The 27,765-nt window shown below is 37.6% G+C and overlaps 1 protein-coding gene and 1 long non-coding RNA gene across 23 annotated transcripts in view; one reads left to right on the top strand and one right to left on the bottom strand.

The window, feature by feature from the left end:
- IL1RAPL1 (interleukin 1 receptor accessory protein like 1) overlaps positions 1-27,765 on the bottom strand; it is a 1,348,418-nt gene that overhangs the window by 1,288,322 nt on the left and 32,331 nt on the right. For 20 of the 22 annotated variants that reach the window (XR_005386214.1, XR_005386215.1, XR_005386224.1 and 17 more), the window contains one exon: positions 27,510-27,726. The exons of the other annotated variants lie outside the window; for them this stretch is intronic. The gene's annotated coding sequence lies outside the window, so the exon portion shown is untranslated. Of the gene's footprint in view, positions 1-27,509; positions 27,727-27,765 lie in introns of those variants that run through there. 22 annotated transcript variants of the gene reach the window in all.
- LOC111094666 lies at positions 1,916-27,765 on the top strand. The gene is made up of 4 exons (XR_005386228.1): positions 1,916-2,180; positions 18,529-18,723; positions 26,522-26,682; positions 27,610-27,765. It is a non-coding gene; the product is annotated as an uncharacterized LOC111094666 (long non-coding RNA).

Below are 27,765 nucleotides of genomic sequence, written 5' to 3'. Positions count from 1 at the left end.
AGACTCTTCTCTTGTGACACTACATGTTGAAGACACAGGACGTGTGATTGAGACTGGAAGGTGTTCACCAACTAGAGAGATGTTATACCGGGTACTCCCTTCTATCTGAATGCTTTTTTTGGTAGCAAGAAGGATGCTTATGTACATGATCTGGAGAAGCCCCACCCCTACAGGAAAGTACTGCCTCCATCTATGCTACTCCCTTATTCTGGAGTGACTCACACAGGATCACTGCCAGTGAGTCCCATTTTGTTTCCAATGATGGTATCCCTGACTTTGGGGATAAAACTGCTTATTTTATTTTATTTAAGATTGTATTTATTTATTCATGAGAAACAGAGAGAGAGGCAGAGACATAGGTAGAGGGAGAAGTAGGCTCCCTTCAGGGAGCCCAATGTGGGACTCAATCCCAAGACCCCAGGATCACACCTGAGCCTAAGGCAGATGCTCAACTGCTGAGCCACCCAGGCATCCCTAAAACTGCTTAATATACCATTTCCCAAAGTATACCCCAAATAATACTAATGTCATGTTCCCAGAGATGCAAAAAAAAAAAAAAATGTTTCCAGAGGGGGGGAAAAAAGCAAAAAAAAAAAAAAAAAGTTTCCCTGATCAAACAAGTATACATTCTATTCCCCTCTTAGTAATTCACAATGTACATTAGCATATTAAAGGATCTGAGAAGCCTTATAGGAAAGAATCCTATTTAACTTTATTTAACTAGCATTTCCCCAATGCACATTAAAATGGAACTGATTTTATGTGTTTTTTTTTTATTTTCTGTTCTTTTTCTGGATCCACACCTTTCAGTGGAGGTGAAAAAAACTAGGAACTGGTTTTATGCTCAAGGTAGTTTTGTGATACTCAAAAGTTTATTAATATAGTCAACAAATACAAGTTGTGTGCTTACTGTATGCCCGGTATTGCTGCAAACTCTTGGAATAATGTGGCTAATAAGGTAGATGTGTTTCTGCTCACTGAGTTGGTATAATAGTTAAGGAGACAGATAAGCAGATAAATAAATTCATCCATTCCACAATGATTTATTGAGTACCTACTTTGTGTCAGGCACTGTTCTAGCACCACTGTGGCTTATATGAAGATAATAAGTGGACTCTAAAACTTACTTTTTCTTTTTAAAGATTTTATTTATTTATTCATGAGAGAGATAGAGAGACAGAGACAGAGGCAGAGGGAGAAGCAGGCTCCCTGCAAGGAGCCCAATGTGGGACTCCATCCCAGATCCCGGGATCACACCCTGAGCTGAAGGCAGATGCTCAACCACTAAGCCACCCATGCATCCCTAAAACTTACCTTTTCTCAATCTCTTATATACCAGGCACTGTTCTGCTTTACATGCTGAAGACCAAAACCATCTTCTCCCATAATAGACATTGAAGACTAAAGCTGCCTACTGTTACATATCCACAACAATGTGACCTTGCTATTCTAACCTTATTGTTTTATTTTTCCAAGTCTCTTGTCAAGGAAAATAGCTTGATTGATCATTTGATTGATCATTACAGACTTTCCAAAAGACCCATCAACTCTTCAAAAGAAAGAATCAACAGAGTGCTTACATCCTAAGATTCTTTGAAACCCTCTCTTAAAATTCCTGTTTCCTGTTTCTACCAATCCAGATTGTTATGTCCTGATTCTTATCCAGTCCTAATAAAATCTTCACTTTAAAGAAAGCCTTATTAAATCAAACTTCCAATTCTCAATAAATTCTGACTGGGCCTTCCCCACTTAGAGACACAACCAAAGTTCTACTAAATTCTAGTTAAGTTCTCTCCTACCATTGTTATTTTACAATGGGTTGTGTTGTTGATATTTGGGGAGTCAGCATTCCACAAAGCTGGACTCATTTATGACTTCATAAGAGCCTATGAGGTAAGTACCATCACCTTCTTATTTTATGGAGAGAGAAACTAAAGCACAGAGAATCGAAATAATATGCCCAAGGTCCTATAAGACTTAAGACTTAAGTAGCAGAGCAAGGGTTTGAACCCAGGCTATCTGACTGTAGAGGCCATAATTTTGTATAGGGATGAGTGTGAGTACCATCATGAAGTGATGTTGAATTCATGAGCTGACTTAAATGAGAGGAGATATTTGAGGGAGACATGAATGAATAAGAAGAAAGACAGACTCACTCCAGGGAGAAGCAACCAGCAAGGGTAGGAATGAGCTTGACTTATTCAAGGAGGAGAAAGGCTAGTGTGGCTGGAATATAATGAGGGAAACAGTATTAATTGAAGGTAGGAAGAAGGCAAGGGACAGCATATCTAGGATATTTTCATCTGAGTTTGGATTTTATTCTGATTATAACGGGAGGTTTTCCAATGATTATAAACAGGGATATGAGGAATTGTGTTAAGTCTAAATACTTGTGAAACATAATTCTGCCTATGAAATTAGAACGAGGAATACTTTTCTGCCTCTTATTTTAAATGATACTTATTCCAAGCAAAAATAACCTAGATGATTGCTCTAAGAAACACTTGTTTCTAAAAGAACCAACTCAGCAACATCTTTGTCAAGACTCACTTCAAGACCCTTTTCTCAAGGTACCCACCAATCCAGAGCTACTCTATAATAAATTCTCCAATATCATCTAGTCTTGGCCTAGCAAGACCCACCTAAAGTTCACCCAGCCCAAGCCCTAAACTACAATAAAAAAATAATTTACCCTCATTTCCCAATTTTGAGCTCCTACTAAGACTCTGTCAAGTTATGTTCTCCCATACTGTAACAGATCCAAAATTTTGAATTTGCATGATCAACAGATTTTTTCTGGTGTTCTTATGGGGAGTCAACAGCTGACACTACAAACTGCAGACAGTAGAACAGAAACCAGTGAGGAGATTCCTGAAGGGGTGCTGGAGGCAGATAAGGGTAAAGTAGAGGCAGCAAGAAAGGAGAGAAATGATTACACTTGGATATATTTTGCATTTATAAGTTTCTGGAGACTTATATACTTGTATAGAGGTTTAGGGAATGAGAAGAATAAAAAATATCTAGATTTTTATTGTTATTTCTTTAAATTATCAGCATCAGCTTTAACCTGGGCGCCCACATAATGGCAGTGCCATATACTAAGTAGAGAAGCTGGAGGAAAATCAATTGTGGGAGTGGAAGGATAAACAATTACTTTTCAGGCATGTTTAATTTGAAGAGACTATTTACCGTCAATTGGAACTATCCAGTAGTCATTTGGAATGATGCTACTGTGAAGATGTCACAGTCATTCAGTTTACAATTCAGCTAACTTGGGTATTTTTCAAAGCTACTGAGGAACTAGGGGAAACAAGAAGTGAGAGAGAAATTTGCAAGGGCCATGCAAAGACAGCTAAATGTTATTTTTATGTCTGAGCAAATGTTATCTCTGGGATATGAAATGGAAAGATCTGAGAATAAAAATTATGAAATGGAAGGAGTAACAATTGGGAATACAAATAGTGCTAGAGACAAATTGAAATTGCTACTAAGAAGTGCTCTAAAAGTATTGCTTGTAGGATTTTCTATTTATATCCATCTGACTTGTTTCTGTCCCACAGAGGAGAAAATCAACAATTTTTTTTGCTTTCAGCAAGCACATGTATATTCAGAATTGCCACATTTCCTTGCTCTTTAGAAAGGTAAAAGATACAACTTTGTATAGAACAAACCTGCAACTGGAATTACTTTAGAAAGGATAAATATGGTACTATGATTATACTATCATTTTAAATTAATTAAACCATAACATCTCGTATTAGTTTGTCTAGTTTGTCTAAGTGAATTTTTAAAGTCCTTTTTACAGTAATTCTAAGCACAGCACACTCACAGGTTATATGCATTCACTGAGGCCATTTTAAAAGCTTCATTGTTTTATAACCTTACAAAGACAGATGCAGCATTCAGTAAAATTACCAGAATGTGACTTACAAACACCAGTGAGGTAGAAGAGGAATCAGAGATTCTACAAATCAATATCATTATCATATTTTCAATTCATACTGCACAAAGCCTAGATTTAAGAGCTGCAAAGAAAAAAATAGAACATTAATTTGCATCAGAATATTCATGGGCTCAATTCTTCTCTCTCATTTCCAAATTTCTGAGATTTTTCTAACTTACTCTTCCTGTAGTTTCTCCTTTCATTAATCTCTCATGGACATGGTGAATGGGGTTAATCTTTCCAATAGCACTATTTTCATTATGACTCTTTGAATCCTCAGTGGCTCACTCACTGCCTATTGCATCAAATCCTGAGTTTGACCTGCAACTCAAGACCTGCAATCCAGAGGAAACTCCTTTCTAGCCTTCCCTCTCATCATTTATCCCTCTATTCAGATTTATATCTGAAATTGCCTCTGAAAATATCTGCCCATATCTACCTCCTCTGTGTACTCATAATTTTCTCCTAAAAAGATTACACCACCCTTGAAACTGAATTCCTTGTCATTCTTCTTAGCTCATTAATAGCCCTTCATTTTCAGCCTTTCATACTACATAATCAATAAATATATTTCATATTTTATGGCTTTATACAAAAATGCAGTATAAAACATGCTTAATTAAACTCATTCCTTTAAAACCTGTATCAGTATTCTATAGTCATAACTTGATGGTCTCCAAGTTAAAGTATGAGCAGTGAGAGGGCAAAGAAGTCACTGATTTATTTTGTTAATGCCCACAGACTTATAGCTTGAACTTAGGAAGCTTCAATGATGATCTCCCTTGGAATTTGCCAAAAGTTTTTCCAGTTTAAGAAAATTAAGGTGAACATCAAAGTATAAGGTAGAGTTCATTAACAGAGATTATACAGTAAAGAAGCCTCCACTCTCATGGCTTCCCTTATCCAGGGAACCTCAGTCAATTTGAGGCAATTAAATGACAGACATGTGAACCATCTCTGCTGAGTACAAGGTACTGGATGGGCTGTGCATCAATGAGTGCAGCAAAGCTAGAGCCCTTTAGTAGCATCCACTCATAACTGCTTGTGTTCTTTAAGGGCAAAGATTTCATCTCCCTTATTGAATCAGGTAAATGGATAAACAGAGGTCATGACAATATTTCTAAATAAGATAGGATGTTAAGGTGGTTAAGAATTAGGTAGTTAGCACCTGTGTGGCACAGTCCGTTAAGTGTCTGCCTTTGGCTCAGGTCATGATCCCAGAGTCCTGGGATTGAGCCCCATGTCGGGCTCAGCAGGGAGACTGATTCTCCCTCTGCCCCTCACCTTGTGTGTGCTCTCTCATAATAAAATAAACAAACAAACAAACAAGCCAAGAGTTAGGTAGTTAAGAACTCCGTGACAAGAAAGCATAAAGGGGTGCCTGGGTGGCTCAGTTAGGTATCTGACTCTTGATCTCAGCTCAGGTCTTGATCTCAGGGTAGTGAGTTCAGGCCCCACATTGGGCTTCATGCTGGGAGTGGAGCCTGCTTTAAAAAAAATGATGCAACAAACTCAATAGCAAAAACTTGAAAGCTGGGGCTTCTAACAGATATAGCTGCTGGTCCACAAGAGGCTCGAGGACCACTGTCCTCCTTGGATCTGGACAACATAAGAGCATGATATACATAAAACATTTAGGACAAAAACCTTATTTTCTGGACTAGAGAACATAATTATTTATCTCCTTCCACCCCAGAAAATAGGCCTTTTAGCAATGAGCCACTCTGCTCTATCATTTTCCATGATAGGGCAGAGACCCCTGCATTTTAAAGAAAGTAAGAATGGCTGTCAGGATTTTGTTTAGCCAAGAATGTGTTTGTAAGCTCAGGATCAGAGCTGAATTTTTTGGCACAAGAGAGGAGATTTTGGATGCTAAGTGGGAAAGAGATAAAGAGAAATCAGATAGCTGGCAGCTGAAGAGAGGGACTTTAGGAAAGGAAAGCAGCCAGATGTAAAAGAAAATTTAATTTTGTTTCCATGGACTGGCATGTGATGTAAGTCCTCTTCTTGATCTCCTTCTAAATATTCTGTAGTATCTACATTTCCTACTAATGTGTTTAAGAATTTTTTTTTTTTTACTTTGCTACTTTTAATTTTTTATGGGTGAGTATAACAAAGTATTTAGAAAATCTTCAGGGAGGAAAGCAGGAGGGCCACAGGTTAAAGTAGGGTAAATAGCCCCCAAGAGGGCCCCAAGTGGTTCTTACCTTGTGGTATTCTTCTTATCCTTGTGAAGTCTCCTCACACAATGAATAGGGTTGATCTTGAAACCAATAGGATGTCATGAACATAATGGTATGTGTGACATGTGACTTCCAAGGCTAAATTACAAAAGATATTGCAGCTTCCAACTTGCCCTGTCTTAAACCAGTCTTTCTGGGAGAAACCAACTGGCCTTTAGTGAGTGCACCCAAACAGTCCTATGAAGGGGTCCATGTGGCAAGAAATTGAGGCTTCTTGCCAAGAGCCAGTGCTTATTTACCAATGATGTGAGTGAGCCTCCAGTTAGTAGATCCTCCAGTTCCAGTCAAACCTTCAGATGACTACCGCTCTAGACAACACCTTTATGACAACATCTGGAGAGAAAGTAAGACAGAACTACCCTGATATGCTGTTTCTGAATTGCTGACCCACCAAAACTATGAGGATGATAAATGCTCTTGTTTTAAATTTGAAAATAGTCTATTATGCAGCAATAGATAACCAATACTGGTAGCTCCTATTATCTCACAGATCCTATTACTGTAATTAAAGTGTAAAGTTTAGCTCGTTGGAAGGAGCAGAAGTTTTTGATTTACTTTATGAATCCAGGTCTACTTTAGCCACTTACTAGCTTTAGGCTTTTAAAAAGTTTTCTGATAACTCAGTTTCCTCATAACTAAAATGAACCTTGTGATCACAATTCAGTAAGAAATAAAGGTATATAAACCACCTAGTATATAGTTTGGCACATGCACACTATATATATATTTAACATATATATTAAATACTGACTAGTAAGATGATACTAGTTATCAATATATTTGTATTGTTACTGAGAATCCTTACAATGAAATTGCCTATGCACACTATGCAACATTCAATTAAGGTAATTCCTACCATATTTGGACACTGTCTACTTACTAAAACAACCAACCTTACTACAACTTAATAATACTCTGATGGCCCATATATGTGTGTTCCTGATTCAGAAGATGCAAAGAGCCTTAAAGATTGTATTGGACACATTTAGGGGTCTGCCCTGATCCTCTTTATCCCCTTTACCAGGGGATGGTTTCCATTCCATACTATGCTATGTGATAAGACCTTACAGCTGCAACTTCTTGTGAGAGCTGACCTTGGGTACTGGAGCTGTCTCAACCAAACCTAGAACTAGAAGTTCCTGAGAGTTTACTTTCCTTGAGGCAGCCTATCTGTGACTGACTGGTTCTGGATTACAAAAGAATAGTTCCTATGCCCTGAAACAGGACAAACTCAGAGGTAAAATTTATGCTCCAGGGCTCATCATAGGATCAAGCTGACTGTGGGACATCATCTGAAATTGAACTCCTGCTTAAAGGAGACTTTCCTCTTTTGTTTTTTTTAAGATATTATTTTATTTATTTATGAGACACACACACACACACACACACAGAAAGAGAGAGAGAGAGAGAGAGAGAGAGAGAGAGGCAGAGACACAGGCAGAGGGAGAAGCAGGCTCCATGCAGGGAGCCTGACACAGGACTCGATTCTGGATCTCCAGGATCAGGCCCTGAACTGAAGGCGGCTTTAAACCGCTGAGCCACCCAGGCTGCCCTCCTCTTCTGTTTTCCTGATCCCTCGCTGGCAGTTCATGGAAGCCCTTCCTAAATCTCTTGCACTGGAATCCTTGGATCAAAGTAGGCTTCTAAGAGAGTCCAAGCTAAGACACAGAACTTAAGGTGGGTTTGCCCTCCCACAGACACTTTTATTTTCTGTCTTTAGGAATAAATGTGACTGATCATCCCTGAGTCAATCCAATTATTGATCTGGTTATTTGGAAATTAACGTGAGTTAAGGGGGTTATTAGTATTATTATTTTGCAAGTTCAAAATTCCTAGAAATGCCACCACTTCCAACCTAGCTGACAGGTAATTGAGTTACAAGCGACAATAGTGAGAGGAATATTATTTTTAGTTAAATTCAAATGATACACATCATGCCTAAACTATGTAATGCAAATATCATACTCAGTGATAATAAGGGGACTAATGAAAGGATATATAAGCAATACTGCATTTTATATAATTCTAAAATTTCTTCTCAATAAAATTACAAATTCAGAATCACTCATTTCTCCCAGGAGGAGAATGGTAAAGAGATTAATATGTAATGAGCACTGCTGCCATGCCACACATTATCTTAAAAAGTTTTATGTGTCCTTCAATTTTCATAATTATAAGGAAGAGAGGAGTCCACTTCATGAAGGAGGAATCTGAGGGTGAGAGTGTTTGATTAACTTCTCTGTGGTTACAGAATCAGTACTAAGAGAATAGATTCAAGCTATGTCGGTGTATACACCAAAACCAGGCTCTTTCTAGCCACAGCTGTCATCTATAAGAAAAATGCTGATGTAATCACATTGTTGTTACAAAACTCCTATAAAATAGACACAGTTTAGAGTGAGTCTGATTCCTAAGAGGACTCTTCTTGTATGCATATTAAAGAAGATTTTCAAAACCTATCCATGTATTTCAGACCATATGGATTCACTCTAATGAATCGACCAATGCAATAGTAGGACTCTGTGTGATATGCCTACATCTAGATTAGTCCTATGCTTAAACATGTAACGTAAATATGTTAATGTTTTCAGCTCTCCCTCACAAGAATGTCATTTTCCCATATTGTATTGATTATCTAGTAGGTCTGAAATGAAATTGAGCGAGAAAGCAAACACACAATCATGCCTATATTTGTCTTATTGCCAAAATTGTTTGGATCAAGCTCATTAGTAGATGTATTTCCAGAGCAGTGAATATTCAGCCAATAGATTTACAAGGGAACCTAACAAGGGCATAAGTAATGCAGAAAGATTGAGATAAGACAGGGTAGATCTTTCACTTGAGAAATGAAACATGAAAATGCTCTTGGGAAGCTAGGGCAATTTTGAATTATGTTGATGGAGGACTCTATTCAACTCACTTGACCACTCTTCTAGGACTGCTCCATTCTCTGACTTGTGAAGATTAATTCCATTTTTACTAACCCATATTTCCTTCTTTAGCCCATTTTAGATCACTGCTTCTGGACAGGGCATATAATTTTACAATACATACCAAAAAAGTCTTTAATGATGGTTAAAAGGTTGTGGAAAATTCTTTTCTCCAAAAATTCCACTTCCCTTGTAGAAATTGTGCTTAAGAATTATCAAATCATTGACCCAGGAATTTCTTATCTCCATGAAATTGGTTATTGTATGTCCTGCTCTATAGAGTACCTTCCAGTTCTACTCTAAAAGGTATTCTAAGATATCAGCAAAAAGAGCTAACTATTTTCATAGAATCTACATGGCCTTAAAATATATTTTAAAAAATATTTTTTGGGAAGACAGAATTGAAAGATTGTGTCTTATAAAGGTATTCATTGATTAAAATGTGATCAAGTGTTTTCACAACCTAATTGTCTACTGTTCATCATCTGACATTCTGCAAAAGACTTCAAAAATACAGGTGCATAGCAAAAAGAGGAAGCAAAGCAAGCCCAATGATGCTTTCAACAAACATTATATTGATTTTCAATCAGAATAGCCTTTTGGCTTTTTTCTCTGAAAATATCCAATATCCTATTGACTTGATATTCTTAGGCATGATGTTCTAAGAGAGGGTGGTTCAGATATTAAATTTGAAGCATGCTAAAGTATCTTGTTAAAAATCTAGTATGCTCTATCCAACACCTCTTATGCCCCATTTCGTACCCTTTCAGCCCACCTTTTCCTCTACCCTTTGCTGTAGTAACCAGAAATCCAACCTCACTTGCTTGCATGCAACTTACATTCTCTTGGGTTTGGGATGGAGAGCACAGAGTAAAAGGGTAATGATAAAAACTAAATTGAAAATATGACTGCTTAATGGTACAGAGAGTGACTGGGAGGCTATTTTATATCTAGTTAGATAAGAAAGATCTCTCTGAGGATTTTTTTTTAAATTTAAAGTTGAGATCTGCTTATCCATTTAAGATTTAGGGGAAGAGCTTCTTGGCAGAGGAATCAGAGTGGAAAGGGCTATGATTGGAATAGTAAAAGAAAGAGACCAGTGTGATGGTAGCACAGGAAAAAGAGGGAGAGTATGGTAGATGAGATATTTTTTTGATGTTGCTTATTATCTTTTTTAAAGATTATATTTATTTATTCATGAGAGACAAAGAGAGGCAGAGACCTAGGCAGAGGGAGAAGCAGGCTTCCTGCGGGGAGCCTGATGCAGGACTCGATCCCAGGACCCAAAGGCAGACACTCAACCACTGAGCCACCCAGGCGCCCAGATGTTGCTTATTTTCAACCTTAAATATCCAATTCTTATCTGTATTCTATCAGGTACTTGTTCTACACAGAACTTTTCTTCAAATCTTCTAACAAAAGGAAGGCCCAAGAAGATGGTTTATATTTATCCTGTGGTTTCAAGAACCTCTGTCCCACTGTTGAATATCTATGTGGCAAACATGACTAGTTTCTAGCCAATATCTCTTGTCCTCTTCTTAACAACAATCCTTAGACTGTGTAGAGTGTTCAAATGCTTGGTTAAATGTATTCCTGTTCTCAGACTTCTTTGCAGCTAGCTAGAAGTAGTGACTGACCCAGTTCTGATCAATGAGGTGCACATAGATGTTGTTATATAGTATTTTCTGAGAGTTGTTGAAACTGACAAGGCTCAAATGGAATGTATTTTGACCACTAACGATTTCCCTTGTTCTCTGTGGTATCCCTTCTTCCTGCCTTGAACATAGTCACTATGCCCAGAGGTGGATCAGGCCACTTACAATCCTGAGAATGAACTCTACACCCCACCATGGTGGAGCAGAAAACCAGATGGGTCCTGAGTCCCTGATGTAATCATTACACTGCTGGACTGCTTGCCCTGTCTTCTTCATGCCTGAAGAGAGAGAAAAGCCCTTTTATGCTTAAACTATTATTAGTTGAGGAAAAAAATAACACAGCTGTCTGCCTTGGAAGAATTTACAATGCAATTAGGAGGCAATGTAAAAAAAAGTGATATATCTTCAAATCCAAATATACATATATCAACTGAAGTATATGTTAATTTAGAAAATATAACTTCCATTATGATATTCGGGATCTCTGCTGATTTGCTCAGAATTTATGGTAGGCACTCAGTAAATTTAGTAAACTAATAAAATATATAAATGCGTGATGACTAAAGTATTTGGGATTACTCACAAAAGCCCTTGTAGAAAAAGTAAGTTTGAAAGAAATGAAGATTATATATACACAGACGATAGAGATGGCATTCCAGATAGGATAAAAAATGGCACGTTCAAACATCAGTTGATGAACATCACTTTGTGGGTAAGAATGACCATGCTAATGCTTTTGGAGCTAGAGAAAGGATATGGATAGATTGATTAGTTTAGATGAATATACTAAAAATAATATAATTTCCTTTTAATGGACATTATAAACCTTACAATGATTCTGACAATGAGCAGAGAGTAAGAGGTCCTTGGACAACAGGAAGATACTGTACCAGAGAAGGAAACTTGCCGGTGTGATATGAAAAACAAGTACAATTATAATTCAAGACACAGTGTCAGTGGATAACCATGCCTGCCAAGTCACACACACAACACACACACACACACACACACACACACACACAGAGAAATGATAAAATGGGTATGGTATAAAAGTAACCCGGAAGATTTATCTGCAAATTTCAATCCATATGTATATACAACAGATATGCAGATATGCATACAAAATCATTGTCAAGAACTGTAATGGTACTTAGATTTTACTATAGTTGCAAGCTCACAAGTTAGCCTGCTACAGTTTCACAGATGCTAACAGAAGACGTGAGGTTCCCAGGTTAGAGATAAAGAATGGTTTATTAAATTTGGCAAAAGAAGTAGCACATTTTGTGCTAGTTCCCTAAACCTTAATTACTACAGACTGACATGAAGAGGACCAGATGATATCTATGTATGCAGTGAGGCACATTATAAGAAAAGAACTTTAATCTTAGGGAACTTAAATCTTTTATAGTTGATAATAAGCATGTCTGTCCTTTGCTCTAAAGGGAGATACTATTTCTATCTTCCAAAATAGTCCAGAGAAGATAGCTCAGAAAAAAAAGCAGTCAACACATCTTCTCACAAGAAATGCGGAAAAGTCAAGGCACATGGAAAACTGTCTCCCAACAATCATTTGAAAATATCTGGAGAAAAGTAGAAAGGCCATAATACAATAAAAAGAATTTTAAAATTGAGAACAAAAATATTAATTAAAAAATAAACAGAAAAAAAATAAACACAGTGACTGAGACAAGATGACTTCAAAAGTGATGAGAAAAATAGAAAGGATAAAAATGACAGAAAAACAGAACAAAGAATTCAAGAATGAGAAAGGTTGGAATAGGACAGAGTCTTTACCATGTAAAATAATGTTTGTGTATCTTCTGTTAAATTCAATTCTAAAATCATTTATTGAGCACCAACTCTGTAAAATTCAACCTGGCAGGAGTTGGGGAAATTAAAACACAATAGACACGACTTATTTCTGTCCTTGAGGAATATGTAAACTCACACACCTGTAACCAAAAGTCTCCATAAAAAAGTTGATCGTTAAATACTTAGTATTTTTAGGGGATCCCTGGGTGGTGCAGCGGTTTGGCGCCTGCCTTTGGCCCAGGGCGCGATCCTGGAGACCCGGGATCGAATCCTACGTCGGGCTCCCGGTGCATGGAGCCTGCTTCTCCCTCTGCCTGTGTCTCTGCCTCTCTCTCTCTCTGACTATCATAAATAAATAAATAAAAATTTAAATACTTAGTATTTTTAGTGAAAACAATGAAATGTTGGGGACTTTTTATTAGCTACTAAAACTTGGCTTGATGCAGTCATTAAAAAGTGAATTACCATCTACAAGAGTAAAAAGATGGTCTGTTTCATATGATGACGGTGGAGGATAACTTCTCAATGCAGCAGTCCTAAGCTGTAAATAGCAACCAAACTTTTTTTTAAAGGTTATATTTATTTATTCATGAAAGACACAGAGAGAGAAAGGCAGAGACATAGGCAGAGGGAGAAGCAGGCTCCAGGTAGGGAGCCCGATGTGGGACTCGATCCTGAGACCGCCCATCACGCCCTGAGCCAGGGGCAGGTGCTCAACCGTTGAGCCACCCAGGCGTCCTGCAACCGAACTTTTGAACATTAGGATGAAGTTCACTTAAAAGACATAGGCTGGGACACCTGGGGGGGATCAGCGGTTGAGCATCTGCCTTCAGCTCAGGGCATGGTCCCGGGATCGACTCTCGCATCCGGCTCCCTGTGTGGAGCCTGCTTCTCCCTCTGCCTGTGTCTCTGCCTCTCTCTGTGTCTCTCATGAATAAATAAATAAAATCTTTTTTAAAAAGACGTAGGCTAAGTTTCTTTAGCAGTAAAACAGATCTGCTCCAGCAAGACATTTCAGAAAAACATTTGAACTGGTCCACTGAAGAATTGCCTAGTAGATGTTACACAAATGGTTCTACTTCATTTTCATTGTGAACAATGTATGGTTTGGAAAGTGCAATTATTTTTCTGAAAATTATGTTTATTATGGGAGGTATTATTGGTACTTTCAAATTAATAAATATTTTATAGTTTCTCAGTTTTGATGTTTCATGTGATAAAATTGGTAGATATAACCCACATAAGGAAGAGTTCTTTGGTGTCTTCAGTAATTTTAAAGATTATTAAGGGGGTCCTAGGACCAAAAAGTTTAAACATTTCTTTGTTCTAAGGAATGACATTTTCTTGTAAAAATTACAACACTTGCTATTATAGACTGAATTGCATCCCTCATAAAATCATGTGTGAAAGCCCTAAACCCCAGTGTGACTGTTTCTGGAGATAGGGCCTTTAAATAGGTAATTAAATGAGGTCCTAAGAATAGGGTCCTACTGCAATATGACTTGTGTCTTTATAAGAAGAGGAAGAGACATCACGGGTGTGTGCAGGGATAAGGCTACATGGGGACACAGTGAGAATGCCTAAGCCATCTGCAAGCTGAAGAGAAAGGGTTCAGGAGAAACCAACCCTATCAGCACTTGATCTTGGATTTCCCACCTCCAACTGCAAGAAAGTAAATTTCTATTATGTAAGCCACCGATTCTGTGGTATTTTGTTATGGGCAGCCCTAGCAAACTAATACCTTTGATAATATCTCACTGAGTGCTTACCATATGCCTAGCATTGTTTTAAAATTTTTTTATCTGAGTTTCTTTACTTAATCATCACCCCACCCAACCCTGGGCAGACAAGTAATAATGTTATTCCCATTTCACAAATAGTAAACTAAGGCACAGAGTGGTAAATATCATAAGCAGCACCAATATTAGATCAGCCTTTTGAGTACTTTCTCTTGACTTCTAACCTATACTCCATCGCTTGCCACTTGAAACAAACCCAAGGGTACATAGGCCTCCCGATAAGGCCTTTAGTATAGTAGTTTGGGGAGGTATTAGGCCTGAGACAGTTAGAAGTCCCTTATCTGAAATAGTGTTTTGACATGCCTTGTTTCTGGAAAAAAAGTTACTCTGGCAAAAAGCCTAAAGATTTTGGGGATTCAGTATCTATCTAGGAACCACATAATTAACTAGTAAACCAAAAAATTGACTTTAATCTTCAACATCTTTTGCTTTAGTAGCACTACAAACATTTGATCATGTCAAGGAGCCATAACAGTTTGAAGGGGTTTTTCACCCCATGGTGTGTACCACTATTTGGAGTGTGTTGTACACCATTTACTCTTCAGCACTTATCACAGTTTGCAATTGTGTATTTCTCTACTTTATCTTATTACCAGCTATGGCTTGAGCTCTTTGTGTATCTTTTTGGCTCACCTTTTATTCTAGCTGTTGATGCAGCAACCAGCTGTGTGCAGGTGTGGCCTGGGAGGGTCTTTCTTCACAGGCACTATTTATTTATTGCATTCTCTACCACCACTTAGTGGGACGATTTCAGGGACCAACTGACCCATTCCAAAGAGTGGAAATACAAATGAGTGAACAACAGGTGGAACAGTCTGTGACCCATGGGGGACAGCCAGTGGATGTCTGAGGCAGCAAGCCCAAGGTACATTCTAGATGGTTTCTCAGGAGGCTCCCACTGGGACTGAGTCCAGTTCAATGACATACCCTTCCTTCCTTCTATTTCTTTGACTTGTGTGCATCCCCAACTTGAAGATTCTTGGGTTTTTGCTCCCCCAAATAAACCTGCATCTAAACTTTTGTTGCAGCCTTGTTTATGGGTCAATTCAAGCTATAGCACTACCTATCTTGGCCACTCAACTATAAGCTCCCTAAGAGAATATGTTTGGATTCCTCACCATTAGTAGAAAGAAGGCATTTAATAAGCATCTGTGAATTAATTCATAGAAGCACCTATGACCCCACATAATATGTCCATGTATAATTTCAATCAGAATTTCTTTGTCTTTAACAGATCTATTTATAAAGTACCTCCCAAAGATCTGAAATAATTCACTCCTGGCTTATTATGAATTTAATCGGAAATTATTTTTAACAGCCTTAAAATTCCTAGAATAGATCGGTTGCAGTAGAAGAATGGGAAATCTGAACTGGGAAAAGGTAAAGAATGAGAAAAGAGGGATCAATCAGGAGCAGGGTGTTGGAGGAGGCCAGGACTTGTACCTAGGCCATCAGAGGCTCCTCAACTCCTCTCTTGTCCTTGAAATGTACATTCTGCCTATATTACCAAAGCTGGAGTCATTTTCAAGGACTCAGCCTTGAGAGAGCAATGTGTTGTTGAGACCTCTGGATGGTATATGTGATTGAAACCAGTTAGGCTTCTAACCAGTTAGGGGGATGTGGAGATCTATTCATCTTGCAGCACCTGAGATAAGCCTTGTAGGGAAGTTCCCTTGCCTATGAAACTTGCCAGCTATCAATCTGGACTGGTCCACCTTTTTCTTTGGTCTCTCCTTGACCTCTGTGTACTGGGACCAGTTTGTGAACAACCCAGGGCCACTCTGAAGAAGGGAAACTTGGGGTGGTCTATAGGGGTTGAAGGCAGAGGGGGTGTAGACGGTTATATCTGGAAGCCTAAGGATGCAAGATGAAGGAAAGGCTTGAACGTGTGCACAGCCTGCTTCGCCCTTTTGTTCACCCCATCTCTAAGGTTAAACAATTATCTTCTTGAAGATGATCAAGTAAATCCTAGGAAGGAACTGATCAGAAGCGTCCTGATTGGATTGTATAAGCTAGCTACACCAGTAGGAGAATGGTAGAATGAGGTGAATTAGGGCTTGGGAAAAGGAAATAGATATTATCTGGGAAGAAAGGTAGAGGAAATTGAAAGAAACATAAAACCAAGAATGATGGGGGGCATGGATGGGAGAACAAATGAAAGAGCAGAGCTGTCACTGACTACAAATCAGCAACGAAAAGAAAGAGAAAAGTTTATGACTTTTCTCCCTCCAGTTTCTAGTATTGTTGTCATTGCTTTTTTAGACTTCCTTGGTACAGCTCCCTGCTGTGACAATAATTTCCCTAGAATTAACAAACTGAGTTTTGTCTATCTTTAACACATCAGATAACTGAAAAAAATTAGGAGGCAATTTGCTGCAGAGGAGAATAAAGTTTATGTGTAATGTTAAAATAATACTTCATCATGCTGTTCAAACCTGCCACACATTGGATAGGATAACTGCAGAGGAAGCACTCTGGCCAATGTATAGCCTCTCTTTGCCATCTATGCCTATCGTTAAAGGGCTTCTTGGCAGTCATTCATTGAGGTCCAGGTGGTGTTTCCATAATGGGCCAAGGATGGAATTTGATCTCAGAAAATGGATGTGACTTTAGTCTTGGAAAACTGTGGATCCACAGAGAGTGTTTTGGCATGCTTCCAGTAACCCTAATTATCAGATATTCCAAATTTCAATTGATAGCAACTACTATCTTTAGCTTTACCACCTCCAGGGTTCCACCTATGTGGACAATCCCTAAGTTCTGCCTGTTAAACTAGATAATAAAATCCACTTTATTCTGTGTTTCCAATGTATGTGTCTATTATATTTTAGCATGTATCATATTTTGTTGTGATTGACATGTCCATCTCTTTAATATACCATATCTTTCATGAAGATAAGAATGGTGGCACACAGTAAGCTCCCCCATAGTCAATCAGCTTTTGCTCAAACACTTCCAGTCTTGACTAGTCAACAAGCCACTTAGAAATGGATTTGGTTTCTTTCAACGCAATGTGTTATTCATAACTGGAGGTTTCAGGCAGGACAGGACTGGGAAATCCCTTAAGTTCTTTCAAGTCTCAAACTTTATATTTCTATAGCAAAGCCAAAAAACAAAGGCACATTCTCTTTGTATACATTTCCCTTGTCCACAGTATTAAATCTGCTACTCTCCCACACAGTGTGCTATGCAGAGTGTAATAAACCACGTGCTCATGCTACACACTCACTAAATTTGTCTTCTGAAAGATAACCTCTCAAAGATCATGCGCTATTTAGTAATCTCATGTAAAGCATTTCAATTTTACAAAACAAGATTATTACTTAATATCCACATTTATTTGGTGGTCTTCTGTGATGAAATGGCACCAGAAAGAGAATTGACTAGCAGTAACCTCCAAACATCTTAATTAATTAAAGAATAAGAATGAAAAGGAAAGGTTAAAGGTTTAAGGATTTTTTTTGACCAGATAATACAAAGCTAAAGGTCAACTTCAAGTTTATAAAAAAAAAAAACACTCATCAACCAGAGATCTGTTTGTGTAGAGGTGAATTCAGAGGCTCTATATGATCCATATCAAGGTATTGATTGTGTCCATATGTGATACAGAATAAACAAATGCATTCTTCATGCAATTTCATGCATCTGACCTGGCATTGCTTTAATCTGATGAAAACAGAACTATGGCTGTTTCTTGGGGGAGTAAAAATGCTTCACTTAAGAATAAATGGGCTCATCTGCTGAAGGCTTCAGTGTTTCTCATTCTCGAGAACACCTATGATACCTAAATAATCCTTCTGTGTTATAATTTTCTTCGTAAGTATGATGGATCAATATTCCTTGTAGATCAAAATAGCTGTTCCAAGAAAGAAAATTCCTTGACATGGCTAAATCATGGGAAAAGCTAAGAACGTGCAGCAGGTGGGGGGGAAAACATAATTCTTAGCCTTTTCCCGTATCCATACCTCTCGCAATGTGATTTTGCTATTCCTCTCCCTAAGGAGAAAGAGTCTATATCTCTATATCCCCTCCCTTCGAATCTGGACTGACCTTGTAAACATTTCGACCAACAGATTGCAGTGGAATACACAATATGCCAGTTCTGAGACTCAGAGACCTCACATGCTCATTTTTGTTCTTTCTCAGGACCTTGTGACCATGGGGAAGATAAGTCCAGCCTGCTGAGTTTTGACAGACATGTGACCCAGCCAACTCCAGACATGAGAGTGAAACCATCCTAGATTAGCCAGCCGCCATGCAACCTGTAACTGACCATGATACATGCTCAAGCGCCAGAGAGATCAGTTTCAACTAGCACAAACAGAACAACTGCCCAGACTAGTGAGCCCGTTGTTTTGTCCTTTACATTTTGTGGTGGTTTGTTCCACAGCATGAGATAACCTATAAATGACAGTTGTTTGAAAGAGTGTTGCTTAAAAGGAGGCAACAAAAGAAATGACACAATCCAGTAAAGTAAGGGAGTGCCAGAGTATTCTTTTTAAATGCCAAGATTCAATAACAAATGCCAATTTTCCAATGTGCAACTGACCCTAGAAATCAGGTACACTTCATGTGGTTGTTCATAAAGAAAAAGGAAATAGCATAGAAATAGGCAGGGAAATGATTGAAAGTCTGAAGTACCAACAACAGAAAGATCTTTAGAAAACAAAAACCACAGAAGCTGTGACTGTCACCTGGTAAATACTGATTAACGAAAATGGAAACTAAAAGTGTAAAAAGCACAGACTTGAGCATAGGTGTTGGCTATGGGCCCCTGTTCCCTCCCCAGAGATTACTGCTCATTTCTTAGCACTGTATTCAGGATGAAATGGCAGATTCTGTGAAGCTGTTAAAGCAATGTCTTAATGTTTTTGCTTCCCAAGCAGTGAGAGCTTTCTATTTAAATTGCTATCTCTCAGAAGAGCTGTGTTAGTGAGCAGCAAAGTAGACTTGGTAAACCTGCCACCTTGGATTTACTTCCTACCCTCTCATTTTGTCCTTTAAAATTGAGGTTTTCATCTTTTAAGAGTATAAGCCTTAAACCTACCCGACTTAAACTTTTTACCTTTAACACTAGATTGAACAGTCAAGGCCATTTTCTTTAACATTTTCCTCACCCTCCCCATCTGCTTTTTCAATTTAGTTAAAGAGAGTCATGAACCGAGAACTGTTTAAAATGCACAGTTCATAAATCTTTTGATGTGGGAACAATTCAATACCCAAACCACATAGCTGCCAACTTCTACTTCTTCACCTTTGCTCTATATTTTGATTTGGGGAGACACAAAGCTAAGGGAGCAGGATGTATCCCAGGGAGTGGGAAGAGTATAAGCATCCATTATAAAGTCGGGATACTCTGAAGTGTGATCTTAAACCTGTGATCAATCTACCTTACTTCATTTTATTAAATTATTCTGTAGATCCATAAGCAAGAGATGAGAAAAGTTAAACAAGGTATTGATGGCAAAGTACTAAAAACAAACCAAAAACAAAACAAAACAAAACAAAACAAAAAAACAGGTGTAGTGCAAAATGATCATTACTGATCAGGGCCTCTTAAGACCAAAATACTAAGGTCTGAAGGACAGTTGTGTATGGTTTTAGGCAGCACATAAACGGTTTCTCCACACTTCAGAGCTGTTAGGCTAGAGATCACTGTCCTTTGGAACAGGCAACCTGAAGTGTCCTTCTCAAAAAGGAAAGTATTTTCATACCAGTGAGACCAGATTAAGGAGGACACCTGTTATGGTTAGTACTGTTCTGAAATGTCCTTTTGCAGAGTACCTAAGGAAGTCAGGAGATGGTCCTGGAGTCGAGGAATAAATTAGCTTCTGAAAGGATTATAAACTCTGTATATAAAAAGTATGTAAGAAATCAAGTAGTAAAGAGAGGGGCTGAAAAGGAGGGCTTTAGCTATACCTTTAACTTTCATTTCCTCAAAAAAAAAAATAAAAAAGAAAGTGGAGAAGATTCAACAACATATAACATTTGTTCAGTCTTAATATTGAAATATTTTCTTATTTTTCTATCTTTTATATTTAAAATAATTCATAAGAATGTATGTATAACAAAAAAAATGGAGTGGAATAATCTGTCAGCCCACAATAGGACTAGCTGCCTCCTAGGAGATGTTTAATGATAATACAAAAAGGGATGTCTGAATGAAAAGGTAGGCCTATTTTCTGGCCTACTTCTGAATGCTAGGTTTCAATGAGACTTAGAAAAAGACCTTTATCTGGCAGGGTGGTGAGTCTCCCACCTATAACTCATATTTTCTGTATCTTCCCTGGTATAGGACTGTTTTCCATGGTGTGGTCACAGGAACAATAAACTATAACAGCAATGGTAGAGCATGAATGATCTCTGGTTGTAATAAAGTTCTTATGTGCTTAAAAGCATGAGAAATAATCCCAATTTCTTTACCTGATGGAGTTGATTCCCTTATCAAAGGAATAAATTTGCTAGTCTGACTAGTTAGAATTTGAATGAATCCTCTCAATAAAGGCATGAGAAAGCATCTATATGGATTCTTGGTGTAAAACAGATATTCTGATTGCTTTCTTTGGTTTCTTGGTCTACTGACATTTTAAAATTTGTCACATGGAAAATAACCACGTGTTAAATCTGGATCTCCTTCCCCTAAAGGATCTTTTCCTATGATCATATCCCCTGGGTGCCAGCAGTACACCTGGATCTCTGCCCACTTGGCTGTGTGGTGTTGCTTATCTAGAACAATGAGAGACAAGTACAAAGCAGTGAAGAGTTGCCCTTCCCATGTGTTTGCTAAACACAAAAAGGCAGGTGAGGAGCATACAGTTCGGTGAGCAAGAGGCCATCAGCCTTACAAATATGTAGTTTGAAGCATTCGAAGGAACAAGGGCCCAGTAGGTGGCTGATCTGCTGCCTCTCTACTCTGTGTGGGCCCTTAAATCCTTCCCTTTGAGCTCCCTAATATAGCTCTTCTAAGGGATAACTATTTAAATAGAAAGCTCCCACTGTTTGGCAAGTCAAAAAGCATCAGTTCACTGTTCTAACAGCTCTACAGCAGCTCTGAAAACACAGAGGAGATGGGTGAGCAGGAATCCCCAAAATAGTCTATTTGATCTACCAGAAGTCACTTAGTCACACTGCTGCAATTGAGAAGGGAAAAGTCTTTCCTCTGGCCACTCCTTTTCATCATTAATATCCTCAGAGATATTCAAGTAATAAGTTAACTTAGAGAGACTCTGCTTCTTGCTCACCTGCAAGTAGGACTTCCCAGTGATGCCAGACTAGAGCAGGGCATTTATTTATGTTCTAGCTGAAATTCTGTGCAACGCTCCACAGCCATGATGAGGAACTGTCGTTCATTCATGGTGACATAAATGTTCTAAAGAAAGGTTGCAAAATATGCAAGAATCGATCTTTAAAGATGTTACTTGGTATTGAAAAACTAAATCCAAACCATTGGATTAGATTCATTGGGAACTAGAAAAGAAGTGTAAGGAATTGAGGGGAAGATCAGCAGCTACACAAAATAAAGCAAGGATATTGTTTAATACTCCGAGCTATGCTACAGACAATAAATTCAGAGTTCAGACAAGGGAGAGATTATTTAGGGGCAAATAGATCAAAGTCTCACAGAATTGATAACAAAAGATTTGAGGTTTGATGTGAGTACAAAGGGTTCCATAAGATGGGGTAGGTCTAATGGTGGGAATAAAACAGACTATATGAAGAAAGGGGATAATCAGTAGGCACAGAAGATGAAATTACCTTGGGGTGTGTGTGTGCGTGTGTGTTTGGTAATTCTGGGTAGTGGAAAAGAGAGTGATGAGGACTAACGTCTAAGGACTGGCAAGACTCAGTCCCAGTTTGTCAAAGGAAGTTTTGGCTAAAAATAAAACGGGCTTTCAAGAAAAATAATGCTGCAAGAAATAAGGAGACCTAAGTTTTGGAAATGTCTTCACCCCCTGATAAGTTGAAAAGAGTGGAAATTAAACACACAATATCATATATGGTTTAAAGAGATTTCTTTCCATTCATCTCAGGTGTAGTAAAAAGAAAAAAGAAGTAGAAGAACCATTTTCTCTAATCCTGCTGCAAATATTCACAATTAACTGACAAGTACTAAAGGAGAACAAAACTGACGCTAGAGAAAAGCATGGATGAGGAGCAAGTGACATGTACAAATTTGAAAAATTTGACCCTATTATTTAAACTCTTCCTAAAATATATGAAACGTTCAAATGATTTTTTTCCCTTATACAGTTGAAGGGAAACAGTTTAAGCCTGTGGTCTTTGTGGTAACAGGACATCACAGCAAGAAATGAAAGAAGTACCAAATGTCCCCAGTGCTAGTTGACACTAAAGAATTTCTAAATGCAGCCTCAAAGGTTTTTTTTTTTTTCTTTTTCATACTGCTTGTTAACTTAAAGGATATGTAAAATCATTCCAGCGACTGTTAAATAATCCATGACAAAGAAATAGATATATATCCAGGACTTGTTTGAACACAGGACTGTGCAACTGCTCCTCTGCGGTGTCATTAAAATACAGGGGCACAATCCCCCAAAGCCAGATTTCTCATGTTTTGAGATAAAAAGTATGAAGGAAAGAGTAAAAAGCCATTCCTGAACCAATAGTCCAATCTTCTCTTTCTCTTCCATTCTCATGTCTACCAACATAGTGCAATGTATACAGGGGATAAAGCCACACTTTAAATATCACTATTGTCTGAGAAGGTTTTAGCCTTCCTGAAGTCTCCTGCCTGATGCTGTCTGTCTTGCTGCAAGAGACACACTGAGTAACATCAATCAATTTACTGAAAACAGCTTTGACCTAGTGCCAGGCCATTACAGAATACCCTTGTGATAAATTCAAGTTTGGTAGTTGGTACAACACAATCTGTAACTTTAGCCACACTTAACAATTCTCTCCCTGATCTGTACAAGGAGAATGAATGAAAACATCATAATTTGACAAGGACAAAAGATACATAGGCAGTATAATGGCTCTCTCAGAGATTCTGACCTGACAAGCCCTGAAATGGATATTTTTATGGCATGACCCATATAAGAAAACCCAGGGGATAAGTTTAGCATAAGGGCCACAACCCAAAAAGCAAAGATGTTTCATATATATATATACATACACACACACACACACACACACACACACACACACACACATTTCCCCATGTCCCCCTAGGTAACTAATGAAGTTAGAGATGTGTTGTGTTTGTTTCTGAAAGGAATGAAAACTGATCATTTGGCTAGTCTATTTTTTCCTGGAGAGAGAAGTTTAAGCATTTTATAGCCCATTTTTTCCTACACATGTTTTTAGTTCTCACTGGTAAGTTATAAGCCCACTACACACTAGATATTTGCTTGCAGAGATACTAAATCTTTGTATATTAAAGGGATAGGCTTTTCAAAATATGACTTAATTATTCTTTAAGATACTCAGAGTCAAAAACTAATATTTACCAGTACTCTAAAATTTGATCTTCAACCACAGATGGAATTTAATCCTTTAAAAGTCTTTGAATACTGATTGAGTTTTGTTGGGGACTTCATTCACAGAAAACAATTGTGATTAGAATCAATTCACTTCACAATTGCATTTTACCCAAGTAACATTTACCGAAAACACACAAAAAACATTTATAGGTTCTATGGTTCCTTTCACAAACTTTGTGATGAAGCTATATTCTGCTTTTTCATATGGGATTGCTTTTCTGACTGATTAATAAAAACCGTAAGTGAATGTTATCATTAAATAGACAAAATTTTTGTGATGAAATATATATTGCTGTTACTGGATTCTATTTGTCTCCCTTTTATTTTTAAACAAATAAAATCTTTATAGTTTAGAAGCCTAAATGTATTATGCATTTAATATAACCAGGGAAGATAATTTTATTTTTTATTTGTTGCAATTTGGTATTATTTTAATTGATCATTACAAACAAATTTTTCAGGTAATAATAATTTTAAATGATTTTTGTATCTGGCAAATAAAAGCCAGAGCAGAATACTGTATATAAGAGATGTTAGGAAGATTGTTTTTATCCTAGAGCATCAGAGTAATACATCCTAATTTCAAAACACTAAAGAAAGAAAAATATTTAAGAAGACATTTTACCTGTGGATTATATTTTCTTATCTCTTTATTTTCTCAACTTGGTTTGGTATTCTTATAGTACTTTTATAAATTAAAGATATATATATCTTTATTATATCTATATATATATATCTATATCTATCTATCTATCTATATATATATATATATAGATAGATAGATAGATATCTTTAATGTCTCAATTGTGGGGAAAAAAACCATAATAGGAAGCAGCCCTATCAAAACAAAGGCAAGAAGGGGTCATTGTATAGAGATCTGCCACTTAATTCTTCCTTCCTAATCTTAGTAATGTGAATAAATAATATAAGGGGCTCATTTAGGACCATTAACTTTTTAAATATTTCATTTATTTATTTATTCATGAGAGAGAGAGAGAGAGAGAGAGAGAGAGAGAGAGAGAGGCAGAGAGAAAAGCAGACTCCATGCAGGGAGCCCAACATGGGAATCCATCTCTGGTCTCCAGGATCACACCCTGGGCTAAAGGTGGCGCTAAACCACTGAGCCACCTGGGCTGCCCAGGACCATTAATTAATACTGATGCTTTGTTTTTCATTAGACACTGTCTACTTTTGGCATTAATTAATACTGATGCTTTGTTTTTCATTAGACACTGTCTACTTTTGGCAGTGCATTTATTCACTGAACCTCATTGAAATATGGTAGAAAATGCCTTGGGCGTTATTAAGAAAGAAAAGAAGAAAGAAAAGAAGGATGTGGCATAGTTCTTGCCCTAAAATGTACCTAGTCTGCCTTATGACACAATATTAATAGACAATGAACAACAGGAAAACAAGATTTAGCTGGCATGTTTTGCTAGCACTGCAACAGCAAAGCAGAGAAGTTAGCAATGAGATTAAGCTATAGGTGTCAAAGGAGAGGATATAGAAGGCTTTTTGCCATATATGTAAACTTTAAGTATAGACAAGAACAGTCTCCAAGGTAGTTTAATATAAAGAGACATGAAAGATTAACTCAGACTCTCAGAGAAACTGTAGAATTAGAGATAAGAAAGGAAGATGGCCCATTTTATGGAATGGCGTTGAGAGTGACCAGGGGGAGGGGGAAAATAATGCATAGAATGGCTGCAAAGGGTGACTGAAATTTCCAGTGATAAAGACCAAGAAAGGGATGCCTGGGTGGCTCAGCAGTTGAGCGTCTGTCTTTGGCTCAGGGCGTGATCCTGGGGTCCCGAGATCGAGTCCCACATTGGGATCCTTTCATGGAGCCTACTTCTCCCTCTGCCCATGTCTCTGTCTCTCTCTGTGTGTCTCTCATGAATAAATAAATAAAATCTTTAAAAAGGAAGAAAGAAAGACTAAGAAATAAGCAAGAAAATAAAAAGCATGAAAAGGCAAATATTCATTCATTCATTCATTCATTCATTCAACAATTATCTGTAGATTCTAGACTATTTTCCTGGCACTGTATTAGGAAATGGGGAAGCAGTGGAGACTAAGATAGATAATATCTCAGCTTTCATGGAGCTTTTGGATTCTGGTTGGGAGAAACCAAAAGATAAATAAACAATAAAACATCAAATAATAATAGGTGCTATGCAGAGAATTAAGATAGGGTGATGTTGTACTGGTTGCACTACCTGGTTGTAGTGAGGGACTAGGTAAATACTCTGGTCTGGTAGTTAGAGAAGACTTCTCTAAGGAGTTGACATTTAATCTGAGAGCTTTGATTTCAAGGAATGGTCAGTATGAAGAGCAGGAAAGATACTGGGAGAAGGAACAGCAAGGACCAGGAAAGATACTGGGAGAAGGAACAGCAAGGACAAAGGCCCAAAGGCAGAAAGTGAATCAAAGGCCTATCGGGCTAGATGGAGAGTGCTATGTAATGAAAGAGAGAGGCAGGGCCCAGGATATAATCATGTAAAAGCCAAAGTTGAATGTAAGTGATGCTTTTTCAATTATGTAAGGGTCTAAATGTTTTCATATTCTTTTTTTTCATATTATTTTAATATGGAAACTTAATGTTTGTTTTTTCTTACCCTCTGTTAAACTGGAAATAGAGAAAGAATGGAAATCTGTCCTCTCACCTACCTGGAACTTTGGAGGAATAATCCCACTTTGAACACACAGAAAGTGAGAGCAAAATAAACTTTTAGTTACATGAAACAACAATATCTATGGTAAAAGAAATAGAATGAAGGTGAACAAGAGGTTTTCCCAGGTGAGGTGGAAAGATGAAATGAATTCTATTTAAGAAAACAGAAATGTAGTATACTTTTTGCAAACCTTACTTTATGTACTTAGGTTCATTTCATTAGAAATACATAGGTAAATTCGAGTCTACGTGATTGCGTTAGATGTCTAAATTGGCATTTCCCAAAATTCTGTGAGATATAACAAGACATTATGCAAAAAAAGCATGCTCCATGATCCAATACATCCAGAGAACACTGGGTTAAACACTCTTCAGTGTTTTTTTTTTTTTTTCTTTTACCTGCAGGACTTCTCAGAGCCTTTAGTTATCTTTATGTCCATTATGAAAATCCAAGTAGAAGACACAGGATTTAGCATTTTCCAAACTTATCCTTTTTTCCCCTTATAATATTTCATAGAATAGATCTTCTAAGAAAAATGTATTGGTATGTAAGTATGGGACTAGACATTATCAACAAAAATGTGAAAAGAGACATGGACAGTAGAGACAGGTTAAACACAATGCAAATTAACTCATAGAGTCAGATAACCACAGCATAAAAACACTTCAAGAATGTTAAACCCTATTTAGCTCAACATGATAGTCCTTATTGTAAACTATGCCTAAATCTTATGGAGAGAAGCAAAGCTTTACAATCAGAGTTATTCCATAAATATTATATGCCAAGCTCAGCTATTGGTATTTATGTTGCACAACTCAGTTAAACAAAACCATCTTCTACTCTAACCTGTTGGAAAGAGTTGACATTTTACATCATGTTCTCTATTTACCACCAACATTTTTATAGATTAAAAAATGTATGAAATGATGTAAAGGATAAGAGAGCCATCTGGTAAAGATTAATTTAAATAATTTTATTACATCTGTTAAAATCAGATAAATAAGACCTTTATCTTAGTGAGTAAAATTAACTATTGAGTCTCTGATGTGTAGATCAAGATCTACAAATGGACCTGCAATGCAAACTTCTTTCAGTAGATCCTGGAGTCACATACCACTGGCACTGGCCCTTCTCAGCCACTTCACCCCTTCTTGCTTTGATGGGATTCCCTGTGGGGAAAAGAAGGTGCAGCCAGCAGGGTTACATTC

The sequence above is a fragment of the Canis lupus genome, chromosome X (assembly GCF_011100685.1).
Source record: "Canis lupus familiaris isolate Mischka breed German Shepherd chromosome X, alternate assembly UU_Cfam_GSD_1.0, whole genome shotgun sequence".
Classification (NCBI taxonomy): domain Eukaryota; kingdom Metazoa; phylum Chordata; class Mammalia; order Carnivora; family Canidae; genus Canis; species Canis lupus.
Note: the sequence above shows the minus strand (reverse complement) of the source record. Positions and strands in the feature narration are given on the sequence as shown.